Source organism: Corvus moneduloides, chromosome 7 (assembly GCF_009650955.1).
Source record: "Corvus moneduloides isolate bCorMon1 chromosome 7, bCorMon1.pri, whole genome shotgun sequence".
Taxonomy (NCBI): domain Eukaryota; kingdom Metazoa; phylum Chordata; class Aves; order Passeriformes; family Corvidae; genus Corvus; species Corvus moneduloides.
The window spans coordinates 14,700,456-14,714,023 of NC_045482.1; positions in this window are offsets into that span (position 1 = coordinate 14,700,456).

Genomic DNA, 13,568 nt, shown 5'->3' on the forward strand with positions numbered 1-13,568 from the left:
CAGTCATAAGTTCTGACTACTTCTGCTTCTGACAAAGTCAAAGTGACGTAGAAGTACCTAAGGCTCACTGTTGGAAGGGAATTCTTTTTGTGCTTGTTGTTTAGTCTCAGCTACCTGAATAAATATTTCTGTTGTGAAATATTTTTGGGAAAAAAACCTATTAAATTAACAAATACAAAGATATACTCCGATAGAACGTACCTGAGAAGTTAGCTTGTAATGTTCATGTTATTGCATGTTATTACAAAAACCAAAACGTTGTCAAACTAATGGTGAAAAACATATCTGCTGAAACATTATATTTCCTTCCCAGTGGTTATGTGACAAAGTAGCTTAGTGGGTGGTTCCTTTGCTTCTAATTTCAATTTTCAGAATTTAAATGAGACTGCGCACAGAAGCACTGACTCTTCGTTGCAACATTTGTTTCTTTGTGTGTATTCAGTGACTTGGGGTCTTTCAGAGGGGCTGGGGATAATGTATTGCAGTCGTTATAAGTTCGTTTAGCATGTGATGATACATAAAATCAGGCATATTGAGAGGGTACAGTATATAGTATATACACCAATATAAAATATATGAAATACGTTGGTCTGAAGTAAGTTTTGTGTAACTGTCAAGTGTTTCTAGGTAAGGAAAATAATTTCTCTCTCAGAACTCACATGCAGCAATGAACTGTATATTGTGGAATGGGTAAAAGCTCTCCTGTTCTGCTAGAGGAGTACAAGAATAGGCATTTCTGGATCTTCACTTGGGATGAAAACTTTAATGATAACAACCTTAATTTAAATTAATGTTATATTTTTGCAAGCAGTGCACGTCTGAAAATATTCACTCAAATATTTACTTGAATTCCTAATGGTAGTGAGTTCCATGAGTAACTCTGCTGTTCTTTTTGTCAGTGTCTCTGAATGCCTAATTTGACCATTAAAAGAGATGGTGAGCAAATGCCTTTATAGAGTCTTGAGGATTCTGCTCATTTGAACGGTTAACTATCTTAGTTTTATCATATTGCTGTAATTCTTTTTCCAAGTTGATATTCTGATTTAATAAATGCTTCAGTTTTTTGTTGATTCTTTGTTGTGGTTTTTTTTGTTTGTTTTTTTTTGGAAACTGATGTTTTTTATCAAGGTGTGTGTCTGCATGTCTAGATGGATTGCTTCTCTATGTACACTGTGCTGGTCATATGTAAAGAACTGTGATGTGACATAGCTGCATTTCATCAATTAAGGAACATCTATGAATATTTTGGCTTTTCTCCCCTGCTCAGTGGTGTGGGCTTGGGTCAAGAGGAGCAGGAGAGATGAAGGTTTTGTGGAATTCTGAGCTGCAGCGTGCTGAACAAGTGGTCAGAAAGAACCAGGAAAAGCTGCTATAGCTTAAAATGTGTAGCATGTCCTATTGCTAGAGCCTTGGTTTTCATGAAAGGTGTAATGACTCGTGTCCCTAATGACTTCACGGGACTCACAAGTCACTTAATTCACGTTTCACTTTGTGACAGGCATTTGTCACCTGCTTTCATAAGGACCCTGCTGAATTGTAACTAAGCAGTCCCATTTGAGCACACAGTGTTACCTTTGCTCACCAATTTGATCTATAAACCCAGAGAAGGACTGATGTTCATTCCAATCTAAGGTTGTCTTTGGTAGTCACACAGTTAAATAAGCCCCTGGCTCAGTGATTATATTGTTGTTTTGTCTATTTCTGCCTTCTACTGTTTGTTTTGAATCAGCTTTAGAAAGTCGTGCTAGGAGCTATACATAATAATTGCGAAATCCTTCCTTTTGCTGGAAATACTGCATCAAATTTGTACTTGATAAAAATTTTAAGACCTTTCCCCTCTATGCTCAGTTTTTTCTTTTCATCCCTCTTTTTTCTTCCAACTATCTGATTGTGGCTTTGTGGAACTGTGTACCTGAATTTTATTTTCCCCTGGGGAAGTTGGGGACAGTGTACGTTTTCATCTTTTATGAAGTGGTGTCTAAGTGATTTCATTAGACCTTCTTCATTATCTCAAACCTCTCACACTCATCAGAAGTCATGTCTAGCTTTTATAGCAGCATCCAAACCTGTATCTTGTTTGGCATTGGTTTTAATATTTCATTTCATAAAATATTTTCATCTTATTTTTCCTGTTTTTGTAAAGGGGATAAAAAAGGAAAATCTAAAATATTGGCTTTTAAATTAGGACAATTTAAAATAAAGGAAACCAGTAGAATTATGGAAAAAGTTAACATTATCCTCAAGAAGAAATAGGAAAGAAGTGGACAATTAGATTTTTCACATGTATTAGAAAATAGAAGCCAGGTCAGTAAGCTGGTATTAGATATGAATATTTTAATTAATTATCTGGTTAATATGGTACATGCATAAAATTACTTTGTAATTTAAATTTAGAAAGCCAGTTGGAATGAATGCCATCAAATACCATTTTACAGAATATATAAAATGTTTAATTAAGCAGTAAAGCTATATAAACCATCTGCTTCTGTTGAAATAGTCAAGATGTTAGAGAGCCATTTCTTGTAATTTAAAACATCTATGCATTTTTGATTGCTTTAAAATTAGCATTCAACTTTCATAAGGACTTGCTTATTTTTTTTCCTGCAGTGAAATATGCAATAACTGTTAATGAAGAGGACTTCGAACAGAAATTCTGTTCATTTAGCACATTTTGAACTTTAACATATCAATTTTTGTCATCTAAGTTTTTTGTTCTTGCTGGCAGTTTAAAGGAGATCAAAAGCTAAAGTAGACTGCTGCAGTTTGACACTTTCTGTACAATGCATGGTGGGTAGTTTAGGAGGAACTGGGTTTTGTTTTATTCCATTCATCAGCTGGGCTTTTTCCTGCAAACTATTTCATTGATGCTGAGTAGCTGAAAGTGTCATGGGACACAGCTCTTTCAGGCCATGGTGCTGCAAACTAACTTGTCTAGTAGGCTGCTGAAGAATCGGCAGGAACTCATAGAATCCCGTCACTCGTGCTTCCTGGCAGGAGAAGGGCTGTGAGCAGAGGGATATCTCTCTTCAGTCATTCCCAGTGGCAAAATTCCTGGGGAATCCTTGCACAAACGAAAGCCACCTGACAAATCCAAGCTAAAACCGAAACATTCAAAGGAGCTTACCAGGAATCCCATATCCTTTTTAGCAGATTTTCAAAATCTGTAAATGGAGTGTGGTGAATTGAACAGGCAGAGCTGTATTTTTCTGTAACTTCCAGGTTTGTTTGGAGATTCTCTGATGCAATTGGAAAGCTTTTGCAAGGTGCTTGTCAGAAGGGCGGTTTCTGCCAGTTTTGTAAAGATGAGGAGATAAAATGAGGTATGGCTGTGGGGGCAGAAGTTTCCTGTAATGTATTCTTCACAGTCTAAGGGTTTCTTTACAGACCTTGAACACAAAAATGCACTTTCTGTCTGACTTGGTCTGCTAGTTGTTGATTTTTGAATTCCTGACTACGATGTTATAAAGTGTTTTTTCCCTTGTACGTTCCATGGACTTACACCTCACTGTTTCCTAATAGCCTCGCAGAAATCTTTATAACTGTTTTGATGCACAGTTTTATATATACAGAAATTGTTATAAGAACATCAAGTGTTAACACCTGTGCTTTTGTAAATCCAAATAGGACAAATAAGCTGTGAGATCCAATATTTTATAGAATTTTCAGACATCTTAGGTGAAGCGACATTCAGAGATGGCTTCACTGTAGTCCGCTAAAAGGGTAAAACTGTTGACAGATTTGATTCCAAAACCCCTGTCTTCCCTTACTCTGTAGTGGCTTAAGAGTTTTTCCAAATTTAGTAATAATTTAAGGACAGGGGTGACTAATTTGTATGCAAAGCCTCCATAAACTTGACTGGGTCTTAAAAATCTCCACATCTGCAGTGAGACCTCACATAGTGAGGCATGCAAACCACAGCAGTGTAGCAGCTGGTGGAGCTATCTGAGTATCCTTGAAGGAGTTTTAAAAAAGGAAACAGAAAAAACCCCAAGATTGCAGCTCTTCAAAAAGTCTAAATCAAAGCAGAAACTTTGAAAAATTATGATAGATGTGTCACTTTGGAGAGGAGTGGCAGTCATCTGTCAATGTACAAAAAAAAGCAAACAAATGGAAGTTGTTCTTAATATTCACAGCCTTTAGTCAATATGATACAAGATGGGCTTGCTGCTTCTCATTTATCATTTAAACTTCCCTTTGGGGGTTTCAGAGTTTTAGCAGCCTACTCTAATTCTGCTGACTTACTGCTACTTTGTGTGCTGCACTGGTCCCTTTTCAGCAATTCTGAGCTGTCTGGCAGTGTTTGGAAAAAAAAACAAAGCATTCCTATGGCACTACTGAGATTTCCCATCTTCACAAACTATGTTCTATGGCCCATGAAGAGCAAGTCAAATTACTGACTTTAAGCTGATGATATGAGTTAGGACAAAATGAGACAAGTCTATTTCTCCTGCTTCCTGCCTTCCCTGCAAGCTTTGTTGTTCCTTAATGTTAGGCCTGCCAGTGTGTGTGGTGTGTGTGCAGGTGTGGCTGGATGACTTGCTCCAGGCTGAAGCCCAGATTTTCTGCTCCCAGTTCATGGATTTACACCTGCTTGCTGTGCTCTTTATGGAGTGCAGTTATTCCCTGTAGACCCTTTCGTTCAAATGTAGCTACCTGGACTAGGAAAAGGCATGTTCACAGGAAGTAGAGGCAAAAGTTAAAAAGGTGAAAGAAGTCAGTGACTAGGCAAATTTGGTTGGAGGAGGCAAAGCTGGATATTTTGAGGCTGGGAGATAACAAATTGCTTGTTGTAGGCAGTGAAAGGGATTGCTTGGTTATACTGGCTTAGTTATTTAAAGATTAGTACTTTTCCATAGTAATGCCTAAGGCTGTGATCTTTTAGTCTCACTGATGACCGCTTATTCACAAAAATAGCCTTGGACATAATGAACATTATGGTTGTGAAGTGGGTGAATCTTCAGAGCAAGCTGTGTGGTATTATTTGCACAGGGTACCTCCCCTAGTTGGTGTACAAGTCCGTCAGAATTGCATTCTGCTTGTCTTTGTGCTTCAGTATTTCCTCATGGCTGTTGCATTTCTTCTAGCCTGAACCATAACATGCAGCATGTGGTGGAAACCATACATCTTCAGTGACTCTCTACATATTCTCATACACACTATGGCAGCTTGCTTGCAGACTATAAACGCAACTGTTCTCTTGTCACTGAGAATTAAAATCATCCTCCCTTTGGGCACATAAGTCATTCTTTTGGTTTATTTAATATTTTACTATTGAAGAATGAATTAGGTGTTTGACTGTTGTTGTCTATGGAGATGATGCTGCCCCTTCCATGTTGGGAGCAGGTAGAGGTTTATTCTTATGGACATGTTCTAGAATAAATGAAACACCAAATTGCATACACTTGGGGTTCTGTGTTAACATGACCTCTTCTATCTACATCATAGCTGTATTAACATACAGTGGGGGTTTTGCCTTAGGTATCATGCTTAATTTGGTTCTGAAGGTGGCATTGTGAGGAAAAGCATTCATTTCCACTGGTATGTCATATGTGTTGCTTATACATCTGACTGTACAGGGTGCTGCAGTGTAAGCCTTTGAGACAGTACAAATAATTTCAAACTGATTTATTTGCATTGTTACTTTATTTACATTGCATTTATTACTTCTGATGAAAAGAAAATGTTTAAACTCCCAATGGATAAACCAAATAGATTATTTTAAATTTCTTGTGGTTCACATTCAGATATCTTTAACGAGCCTGAGGAATGATTGCCAACTAAACTTGGCTCATTAACTTAAAACTAATGTTAATAGCATTATTTTTATCTGTATTCCTTTAAAATTGTTCCCTGTGCTCTTGTTAAATTCATGATCCATAAATAGATTCTCAATTTATGCTTTGAATCATCAGATAGTTATAACTTCTGTGCTGAAATTGTGATAAAGCGAAGATTTCTAATAAACAGTAGCTTTTTAAAATGTCTGTCAGTTTAGTCAGCACTTGAGACACTTGGCATAAATCCGTATGTACTAAACTTAAAACCCCACTGTTTTAAATGCCCAGTCTGGTTGCTGGGCTGGATCCTAAACCGCTTTCCTTGTAGCATGAACTGGTGTAGTTCTATTGAACTCACTGGGAACTGTCACAGTGTCCTTGTCACAGCTCTGGACATCTCATGTTATTTCAACTTCTTTACTGAGTAGTGTTTGAATCTAAAAAAAAAAGTTTGTTTGATTTTTGACTCTGTCCTTGATTTAATGTGAAAAGTTGTAATAAAATGTGATTTCTTATAAGCAAATTAAAAGGATATTAGTGGGACTATTACAAATGAAATACTATTCAAAGTAAGAGGAAACTGTTCAGCACACATGCTCTCAGTTCTGTGAGCACTTTGCAGTCATGTGCATTTGAAAAAAACAACCCAAACCATGATTACACTGAAGAGCTTATACTTAAAAAAACACAAAAATGGATGTGTGTGTGTGTGTGTGAATGTTGGCAGAAGTTAAGTCTGTGCAATCAGGGTCATAGGCTTAAATGCTACAAAAATGCCATAATGTATTGACTTGATGCAAGAATTTATCAGAATATGGTTGAAGCCAGTTACTGTGATTAATTTTTGTTATGTAAACTATCATTCATATGTTACAAATCAACATGCTTCAATCCTGACTGTCTTTGATATTTATTGTAGATATGTAAGCAGTTTTAAACTGCTTGGCATTTGTTCAAAAATGCTGTATTTACTAAGGGCTTTGTAGTTGTCTTTAGAGTAAACAATTTTACTCTCAGCATTCAAACAGTGCTGTTGTTTAAGCTGACTGTGCTGGGGGATGGCAGATGTGGGCTTCCTCAAGCTGCTCTTTCCTGCCCTGGAACAATGGTAGAGCCACGATGTGGGCAGGTCCGGGTTTGTTGTAGGAGAGCAGTACCAGTGTGTGTGGTCTTGCAGTGGGACCTGGATCCCACACAGGATCAGGTCCCACCTGGATTTGCTTCTGTATTGCAGGTGGGGCTGCTGCTGGTAAAGTCAAGGATGTGTGTGTGCGGCCACTTGTCTGAACTGGACGGCAGCACAGAGGGGCTGGGCTCAAGCAATTGCACTGCCCTCAGCATCAGGGTGGGGTACTGCCAGTAGTGTTCTGAAGAGCACTGCATCAGAAGGTACCAGGCTAAATTGAAAAGGATGTTTTCCCACTGTTCTCCCCTAAGAAGGGAGAAAACATGGAACTCAGCTAGGATGCAGCAATTCAATGCTCATGTCCCTCTGCTTTCACTCCATGCCATCCACCTTACAAATCAGAGCTCCCAGAAGAGCTGCCTTGGTTTGGTTTAAGAATATTAGCTTTGGCTCAGCCCTAGGCAAAACAGTTTGCTGGACTAGCTGCAGTAAGGGCTTGGAGCTGCAAAGTTACTCTTCTGGAAGTAGGGTGGCGGGTTGGATGCTGTGGCTGCTGATTTCCTAAGGAGCTCAATAGACAAGTGGTTTAGGATCATAATACTATTTAAGTTGGAAAAAACCTCCAAGATCATTGAGTCCAACTGCAAATTTTTCCCAATATCCAGTCTAAATCTTCCATGGCACAACTTGAGGCCATTTCCTTGGACCTCTCATTTGTTACTTGGGAGAAGAGACAGACCCCTACCTCTCTACACCCTTCTTTCAGGTAGTTGTAGAGTGGTGAGTTCCCCCCGAGCCTTCTTTTTGCCAGGCTGAACAACTCCAGTTCCCTCAGTCACTCTTCAGAAGACTTCTGCTCCAGACCTTTCACCAGCTTCATTGCTCTTCTCCAGACACACAGATTAGATGAGCTACTTACTTTATTTGTTTGAACTTATTTTGTATAGGATGTTTCCATAAAATTATTTTAATCACAGACTAAATATTAGTGTGCTTTCTGATGGTGTACTGTGGGATGCAGTATTTTCAGGTTTGGGGTGAACATTGGCTGAAACCCTTTTACATAAAATATACAACTACCAAAAGAGCTTCTCCCTGAACAAACTTAAATTGATAGTGGTTCATTCCTTCAATTATTTGTCAAAAACTTACCTTCTAAGCATGCTAAAAACCCCCAAAAAGCCATCTTTCCCTCATCTTGTAGGGAGCTGTAGTACCTGTAAAAGATATAAGGAAGTTAATATGAATTGTAGGCTAACTGAGCTTTGTAGAAGGTTGTAAATTATTTTTGTGTTTGAAAATTTAGGAGATGTTGTATGTAATATTTGACAGCCCTTTCCAACTCATAATAATGGGTGCTAGCTTGTTTTACTAATAGCTAAATCTAAAAGGAAGTCCGAACTGCATTAGTAATGAAAATCTGTGGTATAATTATACACATAATTTGGCACTGAAGAATAAAGAAAGGAAAATATGACATAATGCATTTATTTATATTTCTCTTGGTTTTTACTAATATAAGGTAATTAAAAAAAATGAGAAACTCTATTAGAATCCAGTTGCTCACTAAGCCTGTAGTTCTGTTAGCTGATTGAACTCTGGCATACCTGTACTGAAAGCCCAAGAGACTGCATGATGCAACATTCAACATATTCTTTTAAGCAGTGCCACTGTTTGAGAGATTGTACAGACAGTGTTCTGTACTCAGCCAAAGAATTTGGGGAAGAGTGAGATGGTGAAGGCATCAAACTCTCCTCGTAGTCCATTTTCCCTTCGTGGGCCATTCACTTAAGAGTTGGACTCAATAATCCTTGTGGGTCCCTTCCAATTTAGAGTACTCTGGGATTCTGTGTGATTCTGTGACTTTGCAGAGGATGACTATGAAACCAGCCCTGGCAATGCCCCTAGACATTGCAAGGAAAAAATGTTAGTGGGGGAAAAACTCTTCTGAAGAAGACATAATAGCCCTCCTAAAGTGCTAGATGGTTTGTTTTGTTTTTTTAAGTATTATATGAGATTTAAATCAAGACCTGTGGAGCAAAACAGGAACGTGAATTCTAGCATTAGTCAGTGAGGGAAGCATGTGTGATTTTTTGTGTGTTTCTGTCAATGACAGATTCTAATCTACATGTCAATATTATTTGTAACAGATATATGCAGCTCTGCTAACTGCATATATGTAATGGTCTGGTTTATAGGCAATGTTTTATTTGCTATAGAAGAGGCTGTCATATCTATAATATATTTTTCTGAGGGGCAAAGCCTTGTGTTTTCCAATGAGTGGGAAACAAAAGAAGATAAAAACGCAAGGCTGGGAAAATGCTAGATTTGTGTAGGGATTTTAGGCATTTAAAAGTTGTGGAGATTTTTTTTTTTCAATTTTTTTTCCTTTGTTTTAGCAGTTTATAGAAAATTAAATGAAATAGTTTATTGTAAAATACTTATATGCCTTGCCAACACTGCTGCTTGCATTATGTGGAAGAGGAAGTACTAAATATTTGCATGGAGCTGCTCATGGCATTGTGTCAGGGACGATATCCTGAGATTCACCATATGGCCTCCCTTTTCTTAGGGAAGGAAAACCATGCTAGTCTTTTTCCTGGTTCAGCCTACTCCCCTATCCATGCTGCTTCAGCTCAGCTTCTCTGTGTATTTGGTGGGGAAAAGAAGGCTGCTCAGGCTTCTGAATGGAAGACAAGAAAGTGTCTTCCATTATTATGGCTTTTAATACAATTTTCACTAAAAGTTCTTCATGCAAAAGTTGTCCATCTACTCACACTTTTTATGCCCTGCTCTAGTTACTGTGGAGCATTTAATAATCTGCTTGCATGTTCTCATGCTTTTAGTGGTGGGGAAAGCATCCACTGACCTGAATCAAGCCAGATCAAACTCCAGGTGGCTGTGAGTTCTACTTGAATTACTGAAACAACTTTGAGGGGTTCATGGGGAAGGGGATATTTTAAAATAAACTCAAGGTGTTTATTTAAAGATTTTTTTTTTATATATATACAGATAGAGGATTCTGCTTCTAAGCTTAGTTTTGGATTTTTGAAATATCTCGAGATGGATTTTGTCATATTTTCCTTTCTTTACACTGTAAAGCAAAGTTACACGTGTAATTCCATAATATTTGGATATTGTGATAGTTATATGGAACAGCAAAAACACTGCGCTAAGAATTTAATTGCTATGTACAAATAGATAAACCTATTTAACTGGGAACGTGATTCTTGTTTTTGACGAACAGTGAATTTTTTTTGAAGGTAATTTAAACAGGTTGTTGGTGCATCTAAATGACCTTTGCAAGCTTTTGTAACTCCAAGTTTGTGTCAGAGATCAGACACTAGAGGGAGCCCGTATCACAGTTTTCTGCATTGAGACGAACGGCTTTACAAAGGTAAAACTATTTCTACTAATGAGTCATTTAAAGCGGAATTTCTTATGGCTTTGCGATACAAAATAAAATATCAAAGTACTATAAGACACTTAGTTGAAAGCATTTTTTGGAATATTTCAATTCATAAAGTCAGTTCTCCCTTACCACTCTCTGTATTTTTTGAGTACTATGAGGAGAGTACAATAGAGGAATCTTTGTGCTGGTGCTTATATAACACAAAACAATTTATGGCAGTTCTCTTTTAAAGAACTCTCAAGAGCCTCTGAGTGCAGTAACACAGAGGAAAGGCTTGAGTACATGTATGTTGAGGCATTCTACATGTTTAGGCAGCATGGAGACATGAGATTTTTGAGATCTGCTAGAATACAAAATTTTACCTTTGTTTGTGAATGCCTGTATGTTGCATATAACTTCCTGCCACGTGTCAGTGGGCACATAAAATATGGTTCCTGCAGTAATAACCAGCAATATGTGTCAGACATCGGGCACAGGGCCTTGTGTAATGTTGCAGCAGCCTAGGGGTCGTGGCTATGGTAATTATTTAACCACAGTCCTTAACCTTTTGATTGCGTTTTTTCCCCTCATAAATAAAGAGGCTTCAGAATTTAGCAAGGTTTTTGTCCAAGACACATTGCCTAAGACTGCACCTGCACTGCATGATGTTGTTTCCATCCTGTGCCTGTGCTTCCTGCCGGTGATACTTTCAGGTGGTAGTGCCCACCCAGTCTCCTCCTGTTATGTAGCCAAAATGCACACTCAAATCCACAAGATGGGAAGTATTCTCACTTTGTCTGGATGCAGTTGGACTCACCTAAAGTGAGAGTGCAAGTCTGGATGAGAATTAAAAACAGTCTTTAATTTTGACTGCCTAGCCTTATATTCACTGTGCTGAATACTTCAATTCAAGGAACTGGAAGATGTAATCTTTTCAAAATTTATATTAGTAGAGGATAGTGGAGAAAAATGTGTTTTTTTGGTAAAATACTAAAATGCAGTATTTATTAATTCTGAGGGGCAGCTTCCATATTTCTTGTAGCGTTTCACACGGGATTCAGTACTGAAGACATTCAATATCCTAATTGCACTTTGCTTAGTCTCTTGTTTTATAAATGCTGGAGCTAAATCCACCAAAATATGTTTACAAAGACAGTATTCAGTATTAACTGCTTTTTTACTTGCATTCAGATCCCTTTGTCATGCTTCTAGCTAACAGCAAGCATTTTTTTCCAACGCTTCACATTAGCAGATGATTGTGTGTACTGCAACTTATTCACAGGGTAGGTAGTATCAACATTGTATTTACAATTCAAATAGGAGCAGAGATGTATGTAATTTACTAGGACACACTCTCTCCATCCATCTGTTAACTGTGCTCTTAGAATGCTCTGTAACAGAAAATACTAACCCAAATATCTTTTCTCAGCATAGGTACCATTTGTCTCTGTGCACTACACTTGCGATTTACTCCATACTGGTGTTCCCAGACTATTGGGGTTTTGTCCTGATCACAAAGAACGTTTTTTAGAGCTTTGCTAAGATTAGTAGAAAAGAACTCCTAATAGTTAAAAATCTCAGTTGCTTGTGCAATTTTTTAAAATTAGCAGCTGTTATGGATCTTTGTGTATGTGTTTTAATATATCAAAATATATTAATTGAAAGATTGTATACATGTAGTGTAAAGCTACTATTAATATTGTTTTCATGGTTTGAAGAGTAGTCAGTGCTTTTTCTAAAGCTCTCTGTCCACAGCACAGAGTGAACACAGAACTGGTAATTTTATAGGTCTTTGTAGTGCTTAGTATGGATGTACAGAAAGGTTTGTAAATATCTACCAGCTGATTTTCACAACACGCCTCTGAAGCAAAAGGATATTTCTATTCCATGATATTCACATCAATACTGGAGTAACAGGCAACTTTATGTACATCTTTAAGGAAAAGAAGAAGAAAAACCTCCTAGCCTTCTGAAACTGAAGTTTAGATGTATGTCTTACCAGCACTCCTGTTTTCCTGAAGGTCTGTGACATGGGCAGTTTCTTACCCATTCGAATAAAAAGAAGCTGAGATAGTTTAAACAGTAGGAATATAATTCTTCTGATGCAATGTTTCTTTCTTATTAAAACAGGCCAGGGTGTATTATCATACAGCAAATAGGCAGCAGATTTGGAAGGTGTGACAGCCTATTTCAGAAGTACAATGGTAAGCAGCTAGAGACACAATAAACTCTTCAGCTGACATGGTGACACCAAGAAGAGAAAATACTTCCAGATTTGTGGGCTACTTGCATCTTAACAAACTCTCATGTTAGGAAATCTTTTATGACTACCCACTACTCTTCCATTAACAAATCAATGTGTGTTTGCCCCACTGTCTTGGGGAGTTTGGCTGTAAAAGACACCTGGTAGTACTGTTCAAATAGCTATTTCTGTTGGATGTGGAGCACGACAAGCTCAAATTAGAGAAAGTCTCTCACTGAAGGACTGGCCGTGGAAGCAATGTCCTAAGAATTTTTCAGACAACAGTTTACCTGGCTGGGATTGATGTATTAAATAGTGTTCAGGTGTTGGTGAAAGGCTGTACTTGCCAAATCTCAGAAATTCAAACTGAGAGTCCGGGAAAATAGAGATATGTGAATCTCAGCACTTTCCCAGTATCTGGAGACAAAGATTTCTGGAGTGAGAGAAAGGACTATTAACAGAACTAACAACTCACAAATAGTGAGAGACTGAGGTTAAATAGCCGTGAAAATCTTCTGAAAGCATGATTTGAAGGAAAAAAGCTATTTACTTGATTGACAATTCAATCACTAGCAATTCACGTTTCCATTAGACTGAACCAGGAATATGCTAGTCCTGCATCATAGTGATGCATTTAGAAAATATTTCGAGCTTTCTGTAATTGTTTACATGAATAACAAGATTAAAAGAAAACAACTGAAAATTTATTTGATGACTCTGCTTCCAGTCATGTATGCAATTCTATTTTAAGATAAAAATTTTGATGTGCCCTTCAAACAGAAATTTCTTACCTTTTTGTATTTAAGGTGATTGCTAACCTGCAGAAGGAAGCCATGGTGGGGTTTTTCTGTTTGCCACAAAGGGGTGGTGGTGCTGTGTGTCAAGTCCCAAACATTTGCCTACTTGTTCCATGTACTTTCCAGTCTATCATGTAAAGAAGAAAACTCACTATGGCATTTCTTTTGAATTTGTGATTACTCTGAGGAATATTTTGTTTGCATTCTCTCTTTTTGCTATGTGAAATATGTGAAA